This window comes from Gouania willdenowi, chromosome 10 (genome assembly GCF_900634775.1).
Source record: "Gouania willdenowi chromosome 10, fGouWil2.1, whole genome shotgun sequence".
Classification (NCBI taxonomy): domain Eukaryota; kingdom Metazoa; phylum Chordata; class Actinopteri; order Blenniiformes; family Gobiesocidae; genus Gouania; species Gouania willdenowi.
The window spans coordinates 18,151,105-18,175,371 of record NC_041053.1 but is presented as its reverse complement, the minus strand read 5'-3'; the positions used below and the strand labels follow the sequence as shown (position 1 = coordinate 18,175,371).

Sequence of the window (24,267 nt, the reverse complement as noted above, 5' to 3'; positions counted from 1 at the left end):
ATTATAATTGTATTAACATTATGCATATGCTTTATTATTTTTATCAGTATATTATTATTACTTTAGTATTTAATTAAAGTATTATTTCGTTGCTGCTGGTACACAGACGAATCCATCTTGACAAGCATGTCATTTGGTCTTTATAAATTACAACCAGATGACAGAGATCAAATGTTTCTTATGAATCTTTTATTTATTCTGGCTGAAAACCTGTTTTCCAAGCATTTATTTCAGTATTTAAATACTATGCGATGTCATAAAGTGCTCAGAAAATAACAACGCTTTAAATGGCTACAGTGTTAGATGTCACTTGAACGATTATTCCCAGTGAAAGTTACACTACGTATTTATGCATACCAAGAAATATGGAGCAATTTCAAATTTTGCACAGCCAAACATAAATCCACTGGCTCAGATTTCTGAAAGTTTAGACTGTGATTAAAGCTTTCATGCATGTCTATCAATACTCACACATTTTATACACCCTTAAGCATTCCCAGGATTGAAGCTGATGTAGCTGTATAGAGAAGGTTTATTTTAATCCCATGGATTAGGACAGTGTTGTCATTACATTATTGAATGAAATTAATATGTTAGCTTAAGTCATATGTGTGTAAAGGTAGATTTGCATATACGGTGCATTTGGCAATGTATCACAATATAATCAGTGCAGTGATGAGTGTCTTCTGGAGATGAGAAATCACATGGGATTTAACAATACAACTAAACAATATCCACATTGCTGAAATCTTCTTTTTTTAACTGCACTTTACTTTGGAAGCCATGCCAGAGAAGGAGCAACAATATTTTCTGTGCATTTGCTCCTGAAAGAAGAAATAGAGACAATAGATTAGGTAGTAAGGAATAAGCTCAAATGCAACCTCTGGTTATGCTTTAAAATGACTGTGTCCATTAATAAACCTCCCAGCAAAAAAGGCACATCATTCAGAAGTCTACTTTTTTTTCACTTGTTGTTTTCCTTTTACAGCTAATGATATGGTTGATATCAATATCATTGTCAACAAATAAAATATAGCATAAACCGCACAATTTCAGAAAATATACAGGAAAACATATATATGAGTCAACAGTGGATTGTTAAGTAATTGGGTTTTACGTTTTTAATCAGTGTTAAAGTTTTGTGTATTGTCAAAAAAAAACACAAGATTTCTCGAATAACTCATGCCTGTATTTGGTAGTTACACAACAATAAAAGTAGTGTCAGTGTATTATCTAACAAACTATATGAGTCTGCTGTAATTAGAAAGAAATGTATATACACTAAAGGAACATGAAAACTTCCATCCAAAATGTAGGGAGGAATGTACCCTGATGCTTCTTCACAGCATTGCAGAGCAGTGAAGCCTGCTTATACCTATTTGAATATAATTATTAATATACTGTAAGAAAATAAAACATGTTCTTGCATCCTGCAACACTTACCAGTAGAAATTGATAGACAATTATTGGATAGACAGATGGATGGATGATTGATTCTTGGGGTGAGTAATGGAAGAAAGCAGTTATCAAATGAACCCATTTTGTAAAAACAGTGGTCAAACCATATTATAACAATGTAACTAAGAGGGCTTTAAAGCAGGGGTGTCAAACTCATTTAGTTTAGGGGGGCGAAATACGAAGCAGTTTGATCTCAAGTGAACAAACCACATAAAAATGACTCATTTTATGCAGGAAAACAAGAAATTTCAACATTATTGTGCCCGAGCTTGCACTTCTATGTCTACTTAAAATACTAAATATTTAAGAAACCAACCAGATATGAGTCCCAACAGGGTCTTCACTTTAAATATCCTAGATTTTGTGACCAATTTCTACTAAATTAAGAGAAATATGATGTCATAGTTGGATAAAATTGAAAGATTTTGTAAGAATTTTGAGTTTTTCAACAGTTTAACACTAAAAATGACTGCATTCATCCGACATCACGAGTGTTGAGTTTCATTTACACAATGATTCATGTTTTCCCTGTAATTTTTAATTTCTCCTGCGGAACAAATTGGATGCTCCAAAGGGCCGGATTTGGCCCCCGGGGCCATGAGTTTGACACACATGCCTTAAAGTATCAACCTTAAATTGCTTCATTTAGTTTTTAGGAATAATTGTAGAGAGACTTTACCCCTGTTTATTTTGATGTGGTATAAGTAAACATTCATTTATCATCTGATCTGCTTGTTCCTGTTCAGGGTTTACTGGAGTCTGCTGGTACCTTTCTAGGCACAAGGATGACTAAACGAACAGAATGACAATCTGGATACTCCGATTAATCCAACAGACATGTTTTTTGATGGTGGGAACGTAGAGAGCTGAGTATGGAGAGATAACCCAAAAAAGTACAGGGAGAACATGCAAACTCCACACATAAAGGAGTGTTTGTGTGTTTACGTGTGAGAGACAGAGACTGATTGGGCGGTGTGTGAGAGCTTGTTTAAGCCAATTGTCTGGTCTGCTTACAGTTTATCAATCCACCTGCTCAGATCCAGGTCAGGGTGTCTTTGCTGTGTGAAACTCCTATTACTGGCCCAAGGATGTTGAAGATTACGGATGGGCATTAAGCCCCTCATGTTTAGTTAAGGTCAGGGTGAGGCTGAGGAGTCAGAGGGCACGGATTAGACACAGGCCTGGAATCTGTGCAGCTGCCATTGAGTAAGGCAGAGAGGAAAGTCTGCTGGATTTTAACGGCAACTCTTAGGATTTTAAAATATATCCTTGGATTTTGCTATTATTGGCTACTGTCATTAAATTACAATTTAGTTGTCCAGTTCCTCTGTTGCTCTGTGTTCTGTGGGACACGAATGTAAAACTTCTTACCGTCATCTTTTCTCTAAACGAGTCGCATGACTCGTCTGGGCCGTCATGTGATGTGGATGAGATGGTCAGGCAGGTTTTGAAGGATGGCTTTGTCTTGGATTGAACTGATTTCTAATTTCAATCACCAACACCATGACATGAGTTCCAAGGTCAGAGGATAGGTCTCCTACTGCATCCAAGTTACACCATTCAGGGCTAATGTCTTTCTATTATTCCAGATACTCCTCGGTTAAGAGTTTCACATGTGTTCTTCTTTTAAAGATGTGAAGATTGTCAAGTATTCAGACTCAAATATACTTAGTTAAAGTTCTTTCAATCGAAGATTTAACATTTTGAAGCTTTAGGAATAGTATAGAGATTTTTACAGTGAAAACTTAGAGTACATTGGCCTGCATAGCCAATGTCCAAAAGATGACTCTATATAACTTTATTTTTGTTAAATTGTACATGGTATTAATCACATGTATCATATAGAGTTCTGCTCAAGTGTTGAAACTTTAAGTCTTTATCTGTATGGTTAATAAAATATATACTATTTAAAGAACATCTTCACTATTTATTTAGTTATATTCAAGCCAAAAGCTAAAGGGGTATGGGGCATTAAAATATTGTTAGTTATTGGTATACCTATGTTTTCTTTATGCTTGGCCCACAGGAAATTACACTAGGCACTGGCTTCCAGTTAAGTTTCGCATAGAATATAAAATATTAGTTCTCACGTTCCGAGCATTACATGGTCATACGCCCTACTCATCAGGGCGATGCCTTCGGTCTTCAGGTCAGGGTCTCCTAAAGACCCCAAAAACTAAATTTAAGACCAGAGGAGACCTGGCGTTCCAGGCTGTAGCTCCCAGACTCTGGAATAACCTGCACCAGTCTCTCAGGGAGCACAACTGTGTGGATACTTTTAAAAAACTGCTGAAGACTACACTTTAGAGTAAAGCTTTTAGTTAACTGGATTTTAATTTTTATTCGTCTTTTAATGTTGCTGTTCTTATGATATTTATGCACTCTTGTTTTATTATTCTATTGTGTTGCACTTGTACTCTTACCCCAACCCTGTACAGCACTTTGTGATTTTATCTGCAAAAAGCGCTTTATAAATAAACTACTTACTTACTTACTTACTTACTAGGCTGCTGGTGGACCCTTAAATAGCATAACATTTAAATATGACTACGTTTAAAATGTTTGTGGGTTAATAGATTTCAACAGTATTTGTAGCAATAGAAAATGAGAAGTTAGTATATAAACAGAGCAGCTAAAAACATCTAAGTGTTTCAAACAATGCCCACGTTGTGTAATCTGCGTGATGTGGTGACTGACCAAATTCATCACTTCTAACCCCAGGGTTTCTATTCGGAGCAATGGGAATTACTCAAACTTTCAAGATAGCTTCTTTATCGCTCTACAACTAAATTGCCATACTAGTGGTGGCAAACAGCATATGAAGACCACTGTAATCCCAGATGTGAAGTGCACAGAGGCAGATAAGCGCCTGCAGGAATACGATGATCACACACTGATCTCTTTGAGTTCTTCTGTAGTGTGAGTGTGTGTGTGCGTGTGTAAAGCATGCGCATTATCACACAAAAAAATGTGCCTCTCTGTCGCCCCCTGACGGCAGCTATGAGCAGCTACTAGCTCGTAAAGCTGCAGAGAGAGAGAGAGAGAGAGAGAGAGAGAGAGAGAGAGAGAGAGAGAGAGAGAGAGAGAGAGAGAGAGAGAGAGAGAGAGAGAGAGAGAGAGAGAGAGAGAGAGAGAGAGAGAGAGAGATAGAGAGAGAGAGAGAGAGAGAGAGAGAGAGAGAGAGCTACTCTCACATTTCTCTCCGGGACGAGTCCACGGTGGCTCCTCGATATCACGGCCGGCAACCACAACGCAACCACGGGTAGCGACCGACGTCCTTCGACCCCCACAGCCATCCTGTTGGGCTTTCGCGTCGTCCAAAACCTGCTCCCACCCAAACAAGGTGAGAACACCGACACGACACAAGTGCTTTATAACCGCCCATGTAGGTTCTTGGCCGACCAGCTCCACTGCTCGAGCCTCCCAGGCCGGGGCTCCGTGTCTGCACACGGAGATGAGGCCAGTTTTTCCGGCCTGGTTCGGTCCGAGCTGGGCGGTTAAAGCCGAGGCGCTGCGGGGGCTCCGTACCCGCCCGCATGGCTGGGTTAAAGAAAAGGAGGGCTTGCCCCAGTGGTGGAGGAGGTAATAATGGTTGTTATTGTTAAGGCGGCTCGGTGGTCGGAGCAGAAGTTTGTGCGGCTGTTGTGGATGGAGATGTGTGTGTGCTGTAGCCCGGTACCAGCGATAGGAGAACTACTTGGTATGTGGTTTAGTTTTAAACTTAAATGCAGCTGCTATGGTTTGTAAAGGTCTTCCACAGGTCATCTCCAACACACTGAATACAATCATTATTGATCTTATATAAGAATGTGAAATCTGCATGAAATTCCGTGTGAAATTGCACAAATACTGGAATACTTTTGTTGTTGTGAATGGAGATGTGTGTGCTGTAAACCAGTGCCAGCGACAGAACTACTTTTTTTGAATTTTATTTTGTCTTAACTGTAAAGCAGCTGCTATGGGTAGCAAAGGTCTGCCACAAGTCACCCCCAAAAAACTGAATACAATCCAATTATTTATCTTATATAACAATAAAGAAATCTGCATGTCATTTTGTATGAAATTGCACAAATACTAGAATTCTTTGGACCTGCATCATAGAGCTGTACAGAAAACACGTTATTTACCTGAATATCTTATCTAAACGCTTCCATTACGCTTTAGCAAAGCAAGTCATAGATACTGTTAACGCTTAACAACAAATAACCAATATTTCTGTAAACAGATGCACTAGCTGGAATAATTTTCCAATTACTGCTCGAGACTACCTTTCCAGCTTTGAAAAAAGAGCTAAAAAAAAAAAAAAGGTTAAAAGCAAATCAGTTATGTAATTATCTAATGTAGTTTTTTTGCTTTGGTTGGTTTTAAGTAATGTATATATTATGTACGTATGTATACTATGGCCATGTCTGTATCTTTTTTTTGTCTGTTTCTTAAATGTATGAGGACTAGTACGGATAGAAAGTAGCTCATGACTAAATCTGGCACATTTACGCAAAATATTGTACTGGCATTCATTAATGTGCACTGTCCTCTCTAAATAAACAAAATTAAGTAAAGTATCACAACCCTCTCTGTCCTAATCAATTTATCCTAATGATCAACTCTTCCTATGAGGATAAAACGAATCACCTGAGGGATGCCTCCACATCTTATTCATTTGTCCCCCCAATTTTATTTAAAGTTGGCAATGTACAAACAAAGAAATCAGTCATTCCAGTTCATAATCTAATAATAATAATGCATTGTATTTTACATAGTGCTTTAACATAGACACTCAAAGTCGCTTTACAGAATTAAGGGATTATTCTTTCACTCCACACTTGGTCAGCTACTATTGTAGCCACAGCTGCCCTGGGGCAGACTGATGGAAGCGAGGCTGCCGTAGTGCGCCATCGGCCCCTCCGCCATCCACCAACACTCAAAACACACTACGAATGTGCAATATTTTATCGTTTATGATTTATCGTCAAAAACATTCTCACCGGTAAGAATATGTCATCCCATGATATAAACAATAAATTCCCATGTCGGAAATTAGTGAGGGCCATGGGCCATTTGTCCCTCAATTTAGCCAAGAATGCCCAAAAAACCATGTTCCACGGGCCAAAACTGCCCGTTTGTTGTCAAAAACTTATTATTCTCTGGAGCGGAACGCTGTTTATGGAAGCTCTGCCGTGCACCGCCACCGCTTCCCTCACACACCGCCGTCTGTGTGTGTGAGGTGCTCGTCTCAGCTACCTGAAGCTGCCGTACATCATGGACCGCTACTTGGTTAAAACCAGACAACCATTCAACAAAGGGAACCAATCCAAGTTCCACAAACACGGGGACAGAGATGAACCCGCAGCAACTATATGAACTGGAAACTCAACTAAAGCTAACTATGCTACGCTAACACACCGACACACAGACTGGGCTAAGAGCTAATGCTAACCACTCCAAATAAGGAATAATAGACCAAGTAAAAAGAACACGTCTTACTGTCATAAAGCCACAGAGAGCCACTGATTTGTTTATGGTCAGATTTATTACTTTTATGGAAGGAGTAAAAACTAAACATGTCACACGTTGTGTGAAATAAATGTTAGCATAATATACTAATGTCATTATTCATTAACATTTTTATTATATTTCACGTGTTCACCAGACAAAACTGGTCCCATTAGACTAATGTAACTATTAAGATTATTACACCTAAATATACTGAATGATTAAATCATCAGCTTGATCTGGTTTAATTATAGGAAATCAGAGAGTTATTTATTAACCATGACTTTATGTAACTCATTATCAGATAAATGAAACAAGATTCGTCAGCAGTAAAAACACTAATGGAGTTATTTTTGCGATTCATGTGCTTTTTTTTTGTGAAAATAATTTTATTTCAAGTGAGGAAATAAATTAATTACATACAATAACACTAATAGTAATCCACATGCACTACATTCATCATAGGCAATGTGGGTAATAAAGTGTCTTGCCTAAGGACACATTGACAGACACAACAGGAGCAACTGGCCCCCCACTGTGGCACCTTGAATTCTCAGTGGTCTCCCATCCAACTACTAACCAGGCCCAGACCTGTTTCGCTTCCGAGATCTAACCAGATCGGGCAATGACAGGCTGCAACAAGGTTTACAAATACATGAAGATCAGTGACAAATAAAGTAAAAACATTGTGTGGCAGATTTCACAGTCATATTACATGTAAAATGAGAATTCATACTAATATTTGTGACAGTTTCTTTGTTGAATACCTCTGCATCGGTATTGATCAATTTGATACATTTCTTACTTCTAATTAACTTAAAATAATTATCAACAACTTAAAAATTTACATTTATGGATGTTAAACTTCACTATTTAAATGTATTTACATCTTCTTTACGTGTTGCGGATGTGTAGCCTAGCCTGGTTGCACCATCTACAGAGATCTGCTATGGCAGCCCTGTCAGTTTATGTGCTGTAAAAGCAAAGTAAATGTCTCTCTCTACCAAGAGCTGCTTCTTATTAACACTTAAGAAGGGCAGTCCAGACCTGCCTGAAATCTATTGCCTTGGGGTGTGTAATTGTGAAAGCATGCACCTACCTACAGTGTGTGAGTAAACACTTACTGAAGATGACTGACTCACTCACTTGTAAGACATTTCCCAGCATTTTGCTGCATCTGCAAAAGATGTTCTAGTAACCTATCATGGTGATAACTCAGGTTTTAGTATCATGGGATTTGTTCGACCAATACTTAACATTTTTGCTTATCTTCAGCCACATGGTATTAAACAACCCCTGCAGAGAAGATAATCCAGAGTTTATTGTATTTGCAGATCAAATAAAAAAAGGGAGGCCATTGCTGTTATTTGTCAATTTTGTGGAGCGCTGAAACTTCAATTTTACACTATGGATGCCAAATGTGTACCAACCCTCCATCTGACTGCTCTCACTGACTGCCAAACGTGCTGTGATCTGGCACGTTGAGTTGATGAATGCTGCAGCCTTTTGATCTTGTTTTAGCATCTTTCACTCCCATCTAGCTGTAAACCAGTGCAACTCTGTGATGTGATAATGCACACACACTAAGATTGTAAATGCACGATAGTTTTTGACAGATTGGGTCACTGTGTGGCTTTTGAATGTAAAAAAAACCAACTGCTGGATGGGATCTTAAACAGTTTTGTCATTGTGGTTTCTGAAAAATTCTACATGTATAGTATGTGTAGGGAAAGATGTTGTTTGGTGTTTAATGGTAATTACAGAGGTTACAAACATTATGGCATTCACTAAACAGACCAGTATACATGATGGTGGTAATTGTGGGGAAGATCCAGTGACTTCAATAGTATATTTCCATGTTAGTACCCGTTGAAGCCACATTGTTGGTCCCTGTAGGTTTTATTCCAACCACGCTGAAGTATTACAGGATTCACTGAATGCTTTATTCTATAGAAGGTAGAGGTGTCCCGATCCGATATTGATATCGGATATCGGTCTGATATCAACCAAAAAACGAATATCAGATTTCATCGGACTGCATCTACAATCACCTATATAAGCGCTCTGATAAAATGTTCCGCTCCAGCACTTCTATCCATAGGTGACTGTGGTTCACACTCCAACAAAATAACCTACTGTTGCTGACTATTGTTCTCTGTTTGAGTAACATCACTTGATCAAGCCTTTTCTAACATTCCACACTACAAAATGAGTATTAAAAGTATGTATGATTCGTGCTGATATTGTATCGTATCGGATCAATATCGGTATCGGCCGATATGCAAGGCTGCAATATTGGTATCTTATTGGAAGTGAAAGGGTTGTAACAGGACATCCCTAATAGATGAAAACATATTCAAAATAGCTTCCTGTTGGGAGCATTCCCTATCAAAACAAGAGCCTTAGATTATATTCCAGAATGGAAGAGGCTGATTGTAACGTTTAAACTAGAGATTTATTTGTCAGGGATTGTAAAGAATTAAAGTGCAGGGAGGAGTAAATACATTTTTAACAGCACAGCACATCCGGGTATTAGCAAATGATCCGATAGCATCTGTTATCCATGGGAAAACCTGGAGAGTTGTTCAAAACGGTGCTAGCCCCCATCAGACAGTTGGCAGGCACTTGGGGTGTCCGCATGTGTGACCTGCTGGCTAGGCTAGCAGCACGGCTGAATGCTACAGCATGCAGGCAGATCAGATTACTGAACGATTAGCCATGGCCTCCTATCCCCGGCCCAGGGAAATGATTTTCCACTGTTATAATTCCCCAGACTGAATTACACAAGCCAATGACTCAGAGATACTCAATACTACAGGCCTGAGTACATGCTTGGTACAACTGTTGCTCTCTGGAGAGAGGAGATATGTTATCCTATTGTTGTACTAGGACACAAAATTGCTTTCTAATTAGAAAATTTGGTCATGCAGTCGATCGCACACTCAAGAATAGAAGGTAATGTTCCCTGCATCAACTGCGGTTAAGTAAGTAGTAAAGTTCCTTCAAAGTGCAGTGGCAGAGAAAAAAACGTTCCAAGGATTTCAAGCTGCACTTAAACTGTGAGAGATTTGAGTGAACACATGTGAGATATGCATAGAGCTTGCATAAATCTAGGAGACCTCTGTAGGAATTTTGCTGAATGGAAAGAGATGAACAGATTGGGAGAGGCTCACTGGTGGAGGTAGGCCCATGTTTCCAAGGTGCATACCCCCTGAGGCAGGAATCCGATACATTCCAGAGGTTCCTGTATCCAGACAAATAATGGGGACTTGGGTGTAGCGTTTCATCAGATGACACACGATTGGAAAGTAAAATGCTGGGAAAGTTGCAGCTATGTCATAGGCTTAGAAGTAGCCAGCTCTGGTTGCCTGAGGGATCAGGAAGTATGCAAAGGGAGCAGGACAGGCTATGTGAGATATGGATTTAACCCAAGCTGAAGACAGCCAGGTTTTAATAGCTCTCCTTATCACACTCACCCTCCGCTGCTGTTGAGATAAATACATTGACATCATTTCAGTCGTTCCATGAGACATATAGATCCAGAACAAGATGAAATGAATGATGTGGTGGAAAACCTTCTGTTGCACATTATACTCCACAGTGATAGGCCCACAGTGGCAGATTTACTCGACTAAAATTGGCAGTGCAACAGCGGTTGATGAATAACAATATCATTAGAGTCTGCTTGGCTGCCCTCTAGACAAGTTGAGACAAGAATGAGGCTTTTTGTTAAAGTTGTATTTCTGCTTGGTCATGCTTTTTGCCACTTCACCTGGCTCAAGATCAACACCTGCCATTTTATGAATTTACTCTTTTTCTCTGAAATTGTTGACCTTAGTTTTACAGCACTCAGCCCCCCCCCCCCCCCCCCCCCCCCCCCCCCCTCCAACCAAGTTAAAGGCTATTCATACTGGAGACACGGAAAGTACTCAGTTTTATTTAGTGGTCAAAAAAAAAAAGGAAAACAAGCTGTCGGGTGTTAATGGACTTCACCTCAGCCATTTCAGTGGACCCTCTGGGTACTGCACGCTTATACACTCAGCAAAGGCAGCCCTCGGCACTGGCTTGTTAATGAAGCCATTTTCTGAGATGGAGAGATGCGGTAATGTGATCGCATCACTTCACTGCAGGATATTCTAACCTCGTCCTCATCATAAGTGCTATCAGTCATCTGATATGATTGGATTTTTTTTCTCTCTTTGTCCATTTAGTTCTTCCAACTAAAAGCAGGGGATGGGTCAGTGTGTTGCCACATTGATTTATAGAAAAACAAAAGTTTTGAGCATGTTCTTTATGTCAAGTTCTCAAGAGGTTGATGTGTGTGGATTGTGTTTAGCGCAATACTTACTTTATTCTCAATACAGAGTTTTACTTATATCTTTGGACTTAAGAGTTTGCAGCTGAGCTCAGTGCGGGGGGATAACAGGTGGAAGGGACTGTTTATTCAGTTGTCTGCTGGTGTCGACTGTTTTTCTTCACTGTGGATTCCTCACACATGCAGAAGGAAGTCCCCTCTGAAGGAAGTGTGTGTTTATATCCTCCATATACATGTGTTTTCCTGTATACAGAGCTGTTGTAAATGGCATCAGGTTGTTATTTTGTTGTAGTATGGATATTTTTTGCTTTGATTTTTGGATCTCATCGCATTGCATGAGTGTCATCCACTTGGACTTTCAAGATTGTAAAACTGCAAAGTAATGCATGATCACAAAATATTAAGTTTCTTTAACAAAACTAGGGCCTCTGATTTTCAGTTTCAAAATTTCCCAAATTCCATTGTATTAGCCATTTCCCATTTCACATCACATCCGCGTCACTTTAAACATTTCTGATTTGTTCCCGTTTCATCATCAAACTAGCAGAGGATATCTAGGGTTGGGCGATATGACCCAAAGCTCATATCTCAATGTTTTTTTCTCAAAATCACAATATATGATATAAATCTCAATGTTTTTAATTCAAATGAAGTCTGACCAGAAAGACAATTCAGCCACTTTTGTTTTTTTTCTGCTGTATGGGACAGCACTGAGAAAGTTCTGTAGTGTGGCTTGTTTAGGGGAAGGTCTGGGTTAGGATGCTCTCAGTGATCTTCTAACTGTGCTTTTAATGCTGTTCAGAGAAGTAGTAAATGCAGCGACTCCTAAAACAAGTGTTTTAAAACTAAATAAGCTATAATATATATATATATATATATATATATATATATATCCAATATTGTAATTTTCTATATCGCCAAAATTAAATAATAAATAATATAATAAATCTGGATATATTGCTCAGCCCAACTGTAAACTGTTAAATTAGAACTGCATGGTAAAGTGCCAAAGTAGCTGTATCCTTTCTTGTAACATACACAATACAATAAACAAACGCTAAAATATGAGCTGTTCTAAATTATATATTATATACGGATGATTAAATATAATATACCATAGGGCTTTTAAAATAATTGACATTTACTTTAACAAAAGATTGTCCTTGCTCACAAATTAGAGTTCTGCCTCCAAATAAATTCCCGAGTAGAACATGAGTTGGTCAAAAATAATTCCCCTTTGATAACAGCCTTGAGTGGGCTACTGCTAATTGAATTTAAGCAACTGCAAAGCAAATAGGCTGCTGAGGAAGCAAGTGTAGTCAAGTCACTACAAATGTTCCAGTTCTTCTGTAGGAAAAGGAGTTGATCCACATCAGGGGTGTCCAAACCCAGTCCTGGAGGGCTAGTCCACCAGTTTTTTTTTTAATGTGTCTCTGCTCAAACACAGCTGAGAGGCTTGTTGGCAGACTTTCTGCAAAGATGCTTCAGGGATTTACGAGTGTTGGTAGAGAGACATTGAAAACCTGATGGATTACTGCCCCTCCAGGGTCACATTTGGACGCACCTGGCCCAGATCTACACGCACAGATACAAGTGACATTATCTCCAAAAGACTTGCTCTGCAGTAATGTTGGTTCTTGGAATGTACAGATATTTCTTGGCCAGCTTGGAAAAAGGAGGAAACTCAATAGCATTATTTCTCCACCAGCTAAGAGGATCCTCAGAAAGTCCTTACTTACTTCTTTTTGTACTCTGGCATAGACAGACAGCGGAGCTTTGCACCAGCAGATTCTCCAGAAGGTATTATGACAGGGGCCATTCGTTTGGGAGTTAGACTTTGGTGTTCCTCATTCTCAGTGGTGATTAGGTCTGTTTTTTTCCTCACTGCATGCACAGGGCTGTCTTCCCTTTTCACTCTCTATTTGCTGTAAACAAATTGACAAGAAATTATACCCCTCTTTATCAAATATCACAATGTCATTACTTTAATCCAAATGACATTTGTAACAAAATGTTAGGGATTAATTTATGTTAGTCTTTTCATCAAATAAACATGAAAGTCTTAAAGTATGTAAAATATTGCATCTTCAACAACTAGATAAACTGAATGTTTGAGGCATAAAGTCGTTCTGTGAAATCTGTAATAGTAAAGCAGCGTCAGCAGTTCCTCTTTCAAGGCATCCGTTGGTCTAGAGAAGCACTCTGTGTATCTATTGCTGAGGTCTCCATGGATGACCTGCTTTATCTCTTTGACAAACAGTGACACTGTAATGCATCTCTTTGTCACATCAAGGAGTTTGGCATGTATAGGAGCAATCAAAGAGATCGTGGGTTGGCTCTCCTCTGACATTGCAGTGGTGGCGTCCTCCATGGGCCTGAGTGCTGTGATGACCTATTCTGTGTTGGAGATGTCTGCCTCACTGAGAGTGCATCTGTCTGGTAGGCTTTACACGCTCAAGATTTGTTGGCCGATCACCGATCAGTGAGTGTAATAAAACGATCACCGATCTGATCATATAAATTCAGGTTGTTTTTTTCAGGTACCGACCAAATTCATTCGGTACTACCTGATAAATATTTACGAAAATCAAATGGTGCCATTTTTTGGGACCTAAATGCAGCGTTGTGACTGTGAGGAAGTAGAAGAGTTGAAGAATATTCCATGCATGACATGAACATAAGGTTTGTTGTCAGAGTATGTGTGTGTGGCTGCATGGCCCTTTAACTGCGCAAATGGCCGCCTCGGTGTGTTGATGTGTTCTTTCCACTCCAATTACCATGTTAAGTTGCTTGTACTTTTTTTAAACTGTAGCTAACGAATAAAATACTTTCTGATTCTGAATGAATGCCCTAGTCGCTTGACCATGTGCGGAGCGAGGGAGCCTGTGAGACCGAATCAGATCGATTATAAGCTGTTTGCCGTTTTTAGTGATTGCCAAAGTAAATGTTGCAGCTGTTGAATTAAACCGGCGTCCCATGTCATACTCAATGACTGCTGTGAAGCAACGACAAGAGAGTTGGAGATGAACCTTCGGAGGCAGACCACACTGGAACTACGTGAAGCTTCAGTTAGCATTAGGAGCAAATACATATTTGACTGTGGCATCGCAAAACCTGTTCCTTATAGTCCATATTCATAGGTGCACGGCGGAGGTGGGGCGCTTCTGCGTCCACCACCGCCCTGAAATGGACAGCAGTGTCCGCTATGAAAGCGAAAGTAAAAGGGAGGCATCGCTCTGCTATAGGACTCTCACTTTTAACATGCTCGGGCTGAATAAACAAAACAAACGTACACGTATACAAACACAGACACTAACAGCAGGTGCTGTCCCTGTTTTCAGAGCCAGTAGACTGGGGAAGAAGTCTGGTGCTCAGCCATTTCGCTCCAAACGATGTTTGCTGTTCGCTCACAGGTTCTCACCTTTGTGCACAAATGTGAGTGAAATAAAGCCATGTCACGTAAAGCAAACAACTCTTCGTTGTAAATGAAACGATAAAACAATGCAATGGGAGCATCTACAGAAAGTTTCATCATAACAATAATGTCATTGATCAGATTGGCAAATTAAGACTTTACAGCAACACAAACAAACAAACATTATTCTGTCATTAGTATGAGGGGAAAAAGAGATATTTTAACTGTGGCTCGTACAGAAAAATTATGCCGATCTTCACACTGCAATACATTGACTTCTCTTTTGGAGCAGCCTAACTACCAGCATGTTGACCAGCTCTTGTTTTTACACAAAAAATTGGCACTTCAAAGCACTTGATGAACATTTACAAATTAGTTTTTTTGTTTACCTCTTTTCTAATGGAGGTTTTATTTTATTTATTTCAGTATAAATCATAATTAATCACTGAATAAATAATGATAAATCAGTGAATGACTGAATGTGATGTGCATTGTTTTTTAGAACTGTGACATATTTCTAGAAGTTTAGGATTCAACTTATTGTATGTGTTTGAATAAGGAAAATAATTGTGATAATCGTCACTGTAGAATCGCAAAAAAAACAATTAAAATCGAATCGGGACAAAAGAGAACCGTCCCAGCCCTACCTTCCAACCATCTCATATGCATCATTCCACCTGGTGCTGTAGTCAGTTTTCAGTTTGTGACTCGGATGACCAAAAAGCTTTTGGTTCTCTTCAAGCTGGTGCTTGGCAATTGTACATTGGTGGAAAAATGCAGTATTGCATCTCACTTATCCTAGTAGCCTTGCAAGAGCTGGTAACTTAAGGGCATGCTAGGATCCAAGGTTTAAAGTGTGAACATAGCATTCATTATGGAGAAAGTGACCAAGCTGAGCAGCAATAACCCATGTTGGAGGCATTATTTGTCATTAAAAAAGATCCTTACTTATTTGCCACAATGTACAACAGTTTAGCGACATTTGCACCTGTGTGGCTTTCATTCATTGCTCTTGTTTAAAGCACTGGCGACTCTAGCTTCCATTCATCAGTGATAAAGTGTGCAGTTAGAGTGACATGCTGTCGAGTGGAATGATAGAGGTGCTACTAGAAAAGTTCTGTGTTTCTCACATAAATAAAAAATAACTGATTTATTATTTGTTTATTTTGTTGCTTCTTGTATAGTTGCCATCATTAAATGTGATTGTTGATCACATTGGTTATTGATCAGTAATATTTCTTCTGCCTGCTGGACTGTTTATTGTCAAAATATTTGTAAGCTGTAAACTAAAGTGCCAACTTTGGACTGCTTGGAATGTCACAAATTTATCTCAGTGGTCATTGGTTTGTTTTCAGTGGGATTTGCTTTCACTAAGGAGATACCCTGATGTTCAGCAGTTTCTCACAATGTGCACATCTCTCTAGCATTGAAACGAATAACTAGTTATGCTGTTTTCAAATGAATATTAAATGCCCCTGATTTTTTTTTTTTATAGAAATGTTTTGACCTTGTACATTTTTTCAGCGTAGTCGGCAAGGAAAAAGGTAAGTTAGTAACATCCCTAGCTGCACTGGATGTGGAGAACCAGTTTGGAGATGGAATAGCATGCAGGAGAAGCTGACAGTGAGAGAGACAAACATTTAATTTGACTATTTTCCAGCAGCTCTGTCAGTTATTTGCCTGTGCATTATTGTTTAATGTATACATGTTCAAGTTGGAACATTTTATTTTGTTATAGTTTTTTTTTTTAATTTATATATTGTGCATTGTTAGAATGTTGTTACTAAATAAATATTTTTAGATTTTTAAATGGATTTATTCTTTGAAACATTAATACGAACTTATACAATTCCAGTGCCTTGATTTTAGTGAGTTTAGTACACGTTCATAGACACAAATGCAATTGTACAGGTAGGTGTTGATTTCTTTCAGTTTTTCGGTTTCGGCCAATCATTTTCTTTTCAGTGCATCCCTATTCTGGATCACATCTCATAATCTTAACTATTGATTTAAAAAAAAAAGTGCCTCCTAAAGTGTAAACTAGTGATGTAACGATTCACTCAACTCCCGATACGATTCGATTCGCGATACTGGGTTCACGATACGATTCTCTCACGATTTATTTTACAAAATGGGACTGTAGACAAATTTTTTTTTGGGGAAAAAAAACTAGAAAATACAATACTATTTTCCTTTTATTTTTCATTGTCAAAAGAATTCCTTGATAAACTATTCAAAACAATGCAATTTAAGTAAAAATAAATCTTGAATGAAATAAATAAAGGAATAATACAAATGAAAATGAAGCCTATTAATTTAAATTCTGGTTCTATAATAAACAATGCAAAACTGCATAATAGTTCTTTTTCTTTTAAAAGTGCAGCTGAAAATGTATTTTGTGCCTTAACAATTGGACTTTAAAAAAAAAAAAAAAAAAACCGTGATTGCCCTGATTTACGTCATATTTGTTTGGACCAGCAGAGGGCGCTGGTAACCCAGTGGTCGGTTGGCATGCAGATATCTTGCAGTGAAGAAGAGAAGCTATGCTAGCAGACAGAGCTAATAGAAAAACGTGACTTTTACAGATATTCAAGTAATATTACAAATATTCTTTCGGTGCTAAAGGAGTAATGAATCATTTATTAACATATTTAAGAGTAGATGGCGGCGAGAAAGAAAGTATTAGCAGACTCCGCCCGCCGCCTACACTTGTGGATAGCGCCCTCTGCTAGTTAAAAAAAGTACTGCGATTCAATTTTCAGAACATCGATATCAACCGTGATATCTATGAATCGATTTTTAACTGCCTTACGATTAATCGTTACATCCCTAGTGTAAACTAGATCACAGCTCGAACAGCCTTTATCCCGTATGTACCAACTGAAGGTTGATAATATTGTATAGAGTGTAATGCAAACACCCACGCAAGGTGAAAGAGAAAGTTTCAGTTTTCCTATGTTGGTAAAAACCTGCACAACGCTAGGGCAAGTATAAAAGTACAACATAAACCAGGCACACATCACTGTCCTCAGACTGAAGAGCAGATCTGACCTGATCATTGTGACGTTCCACCAGGACTGTGGAATGAAGTAAACTGAAGTGGTGCATCTGCTGCGGAGAGTTCTGTTCCTCACACTCTTTTCCTGGTCTCTTAGCCCCAAAGCAGACTTTGTAACCACAACACAGCAAGTCATCTGGTGTCCAGTCACTTTCCATCTGTTAGCATGTTTAACTCCACTGTAAACAAAGAACAGTGGCATGCAGCAAAATACCATTAATATCTAAAGTGCCCAGCATGAGATTTGTACTAATCTTTGAGTTACAACTACGAGATCATTGCAAGAGTTATTATGGGTCATTTCCATTTCAATGTAGTAAACTATATCCAACCATTTAAAAATCTACTGTAACAAAAGTAGCTTCAAAATATCAGCTCATTCACCCATTCACAAACCAATGGGAGCAACTTGGAGTTCAGTGTCTTGCCCAAGGACACTTCGTCAAATAGACAGATAAAGCACTGTGATCGAACCCGCAACCTCTCGATCAGAAGACGACCCCTCTGTCACCTGAGCTACGGTCGCCCAAAGGGAACATAGCTGATGGTTTGCAGCTTGTCTTTATTTCCGAAATTGGTGAGATGGAAGGAATTGTAAGGTGCTGGCCTGAGGTTTAACTCCTGGCAGCTTAAGGGGTGCCTCTCCACTGATCCGAGGCGGTGCGTGCTTGCCCAGCCGGCTGTCTCTCATCAATTGTGGGTGGTGGTGAGGTCTTAGTGTGTGCCACCTGTCTGTGTCTGTTCAGTACAGGTGTTGAAACCTGGTAGTCGGCCCAGACACTGCTGGGGCAGTGGGACAGCTGGAGATGGCAAATGACAGCAGGATGAATGACATTTGTCTTGCCAGGTTTTCACCAGTTTTACTCAGAAAGAGCCTCCTCGAGTCCATTGTGCCTGTCTGGTGGTGCAATGCTCAACTGCTCTCAGTTAAGTCTGCTACAGCATTGATATTTTGTTCTCACAGAGAGGCTGAGAGCCTGTTAAGGTCAAAAGCCTAAAAGAACTTTAGTGGGCCACGTGACCCTGCAAACACAAACACCGCCCTACCCCTCTGTGAAGTGTTAAGTGGCCGGATATGTTTGGTGAATGGGACACAGGTGTTAGGGCTGGGTTGTGTGTGCCTGCCTGGCCAGAGATCTGTGTTTTCTCTTGTATGGCCCCCAACTCTCTGCTTCAGCTTCTCCAAAGCTCATTGGCTGTGGTGGAGCCCCCCCCCCTCTTTTCCTCTTCAGCTGTGGGACTGAGCAAGGGATGAACTTGAGTCAAGAATCTGATAATGGAATTTATGACATCCCACCACAACTCAGTGTTTGGGCTGTGCAGAAAGTGCGGTACAGTTTACTTTTTTACTTTTGTCTTCTTTAACCCCTCCTTTGTTTTTCATCTATACGGCCTCTGAATATATTGGTATGTGTCAATGATTTGGTACCACCAACTGTCACTCTGATTGTTCATTTCAAGTATACCCATTTTTTTTGTTTCAGTTTTCATCTACTTTCCCTGATTTGACATCATTACTGGCTCTTAAACTTCCCAAAGCCATGCCAACCATGGTCATCTCAGTCAACTGAGTTACTATTTTTTAGGGACGTCCCAATACAACTTTTTCACTTCCGATACGATACCGGTATTGTAGCTTTGAGTATACAATATCCGCATGAATCATACGTACTTTTATTACTTATTTTGTAGTGTGGAATGTTAGAAAAGGCTTGATCAAGCAATGTTACTCAAACAAAGAACAATAGTCAACAATTCAAGTTAACTTCAGTTATTTTTTACTGTCAGTATAGGGTGGGTACAAAAATAACAAACTTATCGGAGCGCTTATGTTGGAGATTTTAGATGCAGTCCGATAAAATCCGATATTTGTTTTCTAGCTGATATCGGATCGATCGCTGATATATCAATATCAGATTGGGACATCCCTACTATTTTTTATATTTCTGTGTTATAGAAGTTCACCAAAAGCTCTAAAATCATGCCAGTCTATTTTTGCTACACTTACTAGACATTAGGCTACCTGTTTTTCGGTGAAAAATATAATCTTTTAAATGCGTTATATTGTCTCAAAACATGCAGGTGAGGCTTTCCGCGATTGTGGAAAATTGTACGCCCAACATCTACTGTCATAATGCAAGTGGTTAAAGTGGCTTTTACTCTTAAGTTATCAAAGGGCTAACTGGACAGGTAGAGAAGAGCTGGAGAGAAGTAATAGGAGACTTGATTAGTCCACCACCTCGGCAGCCTTAATCTTCCACACTGTGGTCTCGCTTTGCTCCTTGCTCTAGGGTTCACCTCTACGCTGGCGTCACTCCACTGAAGTCATCTCTGAATAACAGCTTAAAGGTGCTTTGAGGAAAAAGCACCCACTACTGCTACAATGTCGTACTTCCGCTGACGTTGTAGTGCAACAGGCTGAAGTAATAGTTCGTTAATCCTTTAGCCGCCGCTATGTTTGGACATTGTCTCGTCAGCAGTGGCTCCTATCGCCACTGTGATCGAATTGTTTGAGTAACCCTGTGGCCTCCACAGATGGTCGGGCCTCAGTGCTGCTTTATGATAACCATTCAGTTAATATGTGTCCTACATAACAGTCTCCCTGCGTCTAGCCTGCCCCCCCCACTCTCCTCAAACTGTACTCTCATTTCTCCCAGCCACCCTCTGTGCTTTTGTTTGACACCTTCCACAGAGTGTCCTGTTCCATTTCTTTATTTCACTCATCTTTTCGAATTCTCAAATCCATTTCTTCTCCCCCTTACCCCAGGCGCTATGGGTGATGGCGAGAGACAGTGTAGCAAATTAAATTTGCGTTTGCTTTCTTTCTCCCCTCTCTGTGGACATGGATGCGGCAGAGGAGGAGATAAGGTGCAAAAGAAGCTAAAAGGAAAAGGCTGTTTTTCATCATCATCATCATCTCTTACCTCAGGGTTTACATTTAAGTAACAGCTACACCTCTATTGCCACTTTCCTCTCTTTAATTTTACGTTCTCTTTCCCCAACCTCGCTCTCATCTCGTTCTCCAACCTCGCTCTCATCGCCACAGCCTAACCTGAAGCTGTCCTCGCTCCTGTTACCATTGCTAACACAATCTGACCCAGTTTATTAGTTTAGGTCTAGTGAATCATTAATTGAGGCTATCTAACTGTTACTCTAATGATTCTGTGGTGACTTGTGTGTCAGTGCATGTCTGTGTTTGTAGCAAGCCGAACTATACCCTCACGCTTTGTGCTCTGCACATTTGTTCCCTATCATAACCATCTTGCTAAAAAAGCATTGCCCCGAAGCAAGACTGTATGTTTAATAGGTGTGCTGTGCACTGTAATATGTCATTGTGTCAGAGCACAATACGAGGACTAAGTGCACTGAATGCAAATTAATCTTGTGGGATGGCAGCAGCTGAATAGAGTGTGGTTTTGGGGGAAAGAGGAGGGGGTGAGCAGGGAGGGACAGTAGGAGGGCTAATAGTGGCAGTGGAGAGGAGAGGGAAAGAAAAGAGCGTGTGAGGAGATGTTTGGTGGTGGGGGGGGGCGGGTAGTCATCGCCAACCCCATTCATCATGCAATGCCTGCTGGGATACGCTGGGGTCAGTCCTGCATAACACAATTACAGCCTGTTCTGGTGTGTTGTGCTCAGCTCTGCTCTGTTCTGACGATGTTCCGTTGTCTTTTGTTAATTTTTCTCTGTTCTAGCTCCCGTGTTTCCCCCCTTTTGATTGTTTTCCTCTCCGCTCTATGTGCTTCCTGTTCTCATCTCCTTTCTCTTCTTTCATTTTTTTGAAGCCGCTACTCAAGTTATGAGTAAAGGGTTTCTTTGAGCAAAACATCTCAATTAGTTGCACATTTGTCTGTTATTGTCTTGAGATGTAAACTAAACTCTCGTTTTTTTTCTTTCTTTGGAGAAATTGACACATTTATTTGCTCAGACAGTGTAGCCATTTGCTGCTGCACTGATATCTTTTTTAGCCTATCTTTTTTTCCACGTGTCAATTTGATTCACAGCCGGCAGCTTGATTCATGTGATTGGCAGACCCGGAAACCATGAGGGTGTGAGATGCTAGTAAGCATGTTTACCCTGCCTGCCAGACAGTCCTCTGTGAGCCTGCAGATGTTTCCAAAAAGCTGTAAATATCTTCAGTGTGCTCTTACCGCCAGCTGACAGCATAACTGATCATAAGGATCTCTTTCTTGCTGTGCTGTTTGTTGGGCCATGGAAGAGTTATCTGGGTCTCCTTTATCAGGTCTGTAGCTTTTTATGTAGCACCATTGAAAGATCCAGCCACAGCTTTCCAGGAGGCTGATCTAGATACTTGTGTTTAACCAAACATGGCAGGACTATTTGTTGTTGCTTTACTAAACAGTAAATCACAGAATACCCAGAAGATTACACAGAACAAGTTTGGAAAAACTACCTTTTAATTTGGATTTATTAATGCAGGAAAGTGTGTGTTTGACAAAAAGCTACCGCCACCAGTCTTTAAAAAACATAAAAATCGGATAGATGATGTTACTAAATGTAACACATTTTAAGATTAAGGATAAGCTGATAAAACAATTTGAAAAGTTCATGAGAGTCTTAAGAAATTTTGAGCTTATTACAACTGAATACCATTTCCCTTCTAGGCCAGTATGTCCATTTAAGGAGAGACGGCAATAATGTACATTTTTGTCTGTCCTTGATTCGTGTCACATGTACATCGTAGCGTGTCTACAGAGGAATGTGCATCCATACCAGCTTTGTAGTTGGAAATGGTGTCAAACCCACTAGGTGGCAGATGTTTGAAATGCTCCGATGTGTCGGTCAGCAGACATGAGGCAAATGCATACAAAGAGCTCTTCAGTTTTGACCTGCAACACCAACCATCCATTCATCAGTGTCTAATACTTGCTTTATTACGTGCTGGAGCCTATCACTGCCTACTCAGAATGCAAAGCCACAACCCAGCGCAGCGCACTCTTGAATGACGGGCTAAAATATTGGGGGAGAGAGGCTATAACTATCACTTACTTGTTACAGCCTAGAGGCCATTTAGAAACAATAATTAATGTGCATGCTTTTGGATTGTGAGGATACTGGAGAAAATATACAAACTCCACAAAGAAAGATTCAACAGGTTTAAACCTTTCAGCTACACAGCAACGCAGTTAACCTGTCAGATCTTGAATTTACTTCATTAAACCTGCTACTGTTCAAGATGGTAAAAAGATGAAATGTGCATTAAAACAGCTAAAACTATTACCTGTGTAGCACATGCTAATCTAACTCGACAGGACTTTTATCCAATGCGGTTTTTAGTCACTTCATGATTGTATTATGTTCCTGTAAACTATTTCAGGTAAAAAGCTTTTTTTTCCCCCCAACATTGAATAACAATTGAGGTGTTTAAGGACATTAATTACAAAATCAGTAAATTAGTACAATACAAATTTGCTATAAAGCAGCAGTTGCTCCTATTTTTCTTTGCCTGTTGCTAAATCTGGTGCAGCAATTCTGTATTTTCAAAGTACTTTTGTTGGTACAAATTGTCCTTTCCGATTACTAAATGTAAAATATTTCCCAACGCATGGGTGGCTCCTCTTAAAGTCTTTTCCAGAGGTCTCAAATACACTTTTTGGAGCAGAAATAAAAATGCACTGAAATTTCACAGCATTTCACTGGATGACTAGAAAATTCTTGGCTGACGTGAACTAATAAGAAACCTCACGACTGACTGGAAGAATGACACATTATGGCAAAGAAAATGCAACAAAGCGTCTGGAAGTAATTTGAAGCAGTAAATTAACTTCAGCAGCCCTCATGTCTGGATTTACGGAAGCTTGTATTTTGACGTCTGGTCTCAATATGCAGCTTGGACAGACTAAGGATGACCGTTTGCATTCTTTACTGTTACTTTGATATTAACTCCTCACTTTGAGTGTACTTTGGCTTTGGATTATCAGAGAGATATTTCTGTAGAAGTAAATTACAGTATATACTCACCTTTATGTTTAATCAAGTTATTGCATATCTTCTTAATTCTTTCCAGTCATGGTTGCTAGGTTTTACTGTTGTCTAAATAAAACAACAACCAAAAAAACAACACATTTTCTTAATGGGTGCCATGTTAACATATGCAAAGCCTGCCTGAATACTTGTCATTCAAATTATGCTGCGATTCCTAATTCCTAACATTTACCATGCAACTTTTAGATTCTGGTGCATCTTCGAGATCTTCAGATTCACAATCATGTTGAAAGAAACTGACAGAAAATGTGGAGGCACTGTTTTTTTATTAACTGTAAAGCTGCTACTTCTGCCATTAATATTATACAATCTGTAGCTTTACCCTTGATGTGCTCAATCAAGCTCTAATAACATAATACAACCGATTTATTACTAGTATAATAAATCTGGCTTTGCAACATGAGGATTTGTTTTTCAAGACAGACATTTAAAAACCGTACAAAAAAACAACAATTATAGTAATGAACCAGGCTTCAGTAGATTGACTTTGAGCTCCTTTTATAACCCTTACCTACAACAATAAAC

The 24,267-nt window shown here is 39.4% G+C and overlaps 1 protein-coding gene across 1 annotated transcript in view; it reads left to right on the top strand.

Moving 5' to 3' along the window:
• The first annotated feature begins 4,616 nt into the window (after positions 1-4,616).
• ndst1b (N-deacetylase/N-sulfotransferase (heparan glucosaminyl) 1b) overlaps positions 4,617-24,267 on the top strand; it is a 63,554-nt gene continuing 43,903 nt past the window's right edge. Inside the window, exon 1 of the mRNA XM_028459367.1 lies at positions 4,617-4,801. The gene's annotated coding sequence lies outside the window, so the exon portion shown is untranslated. The remainder of the gene's footprint in view (positions 4,802-24,267) is intronic.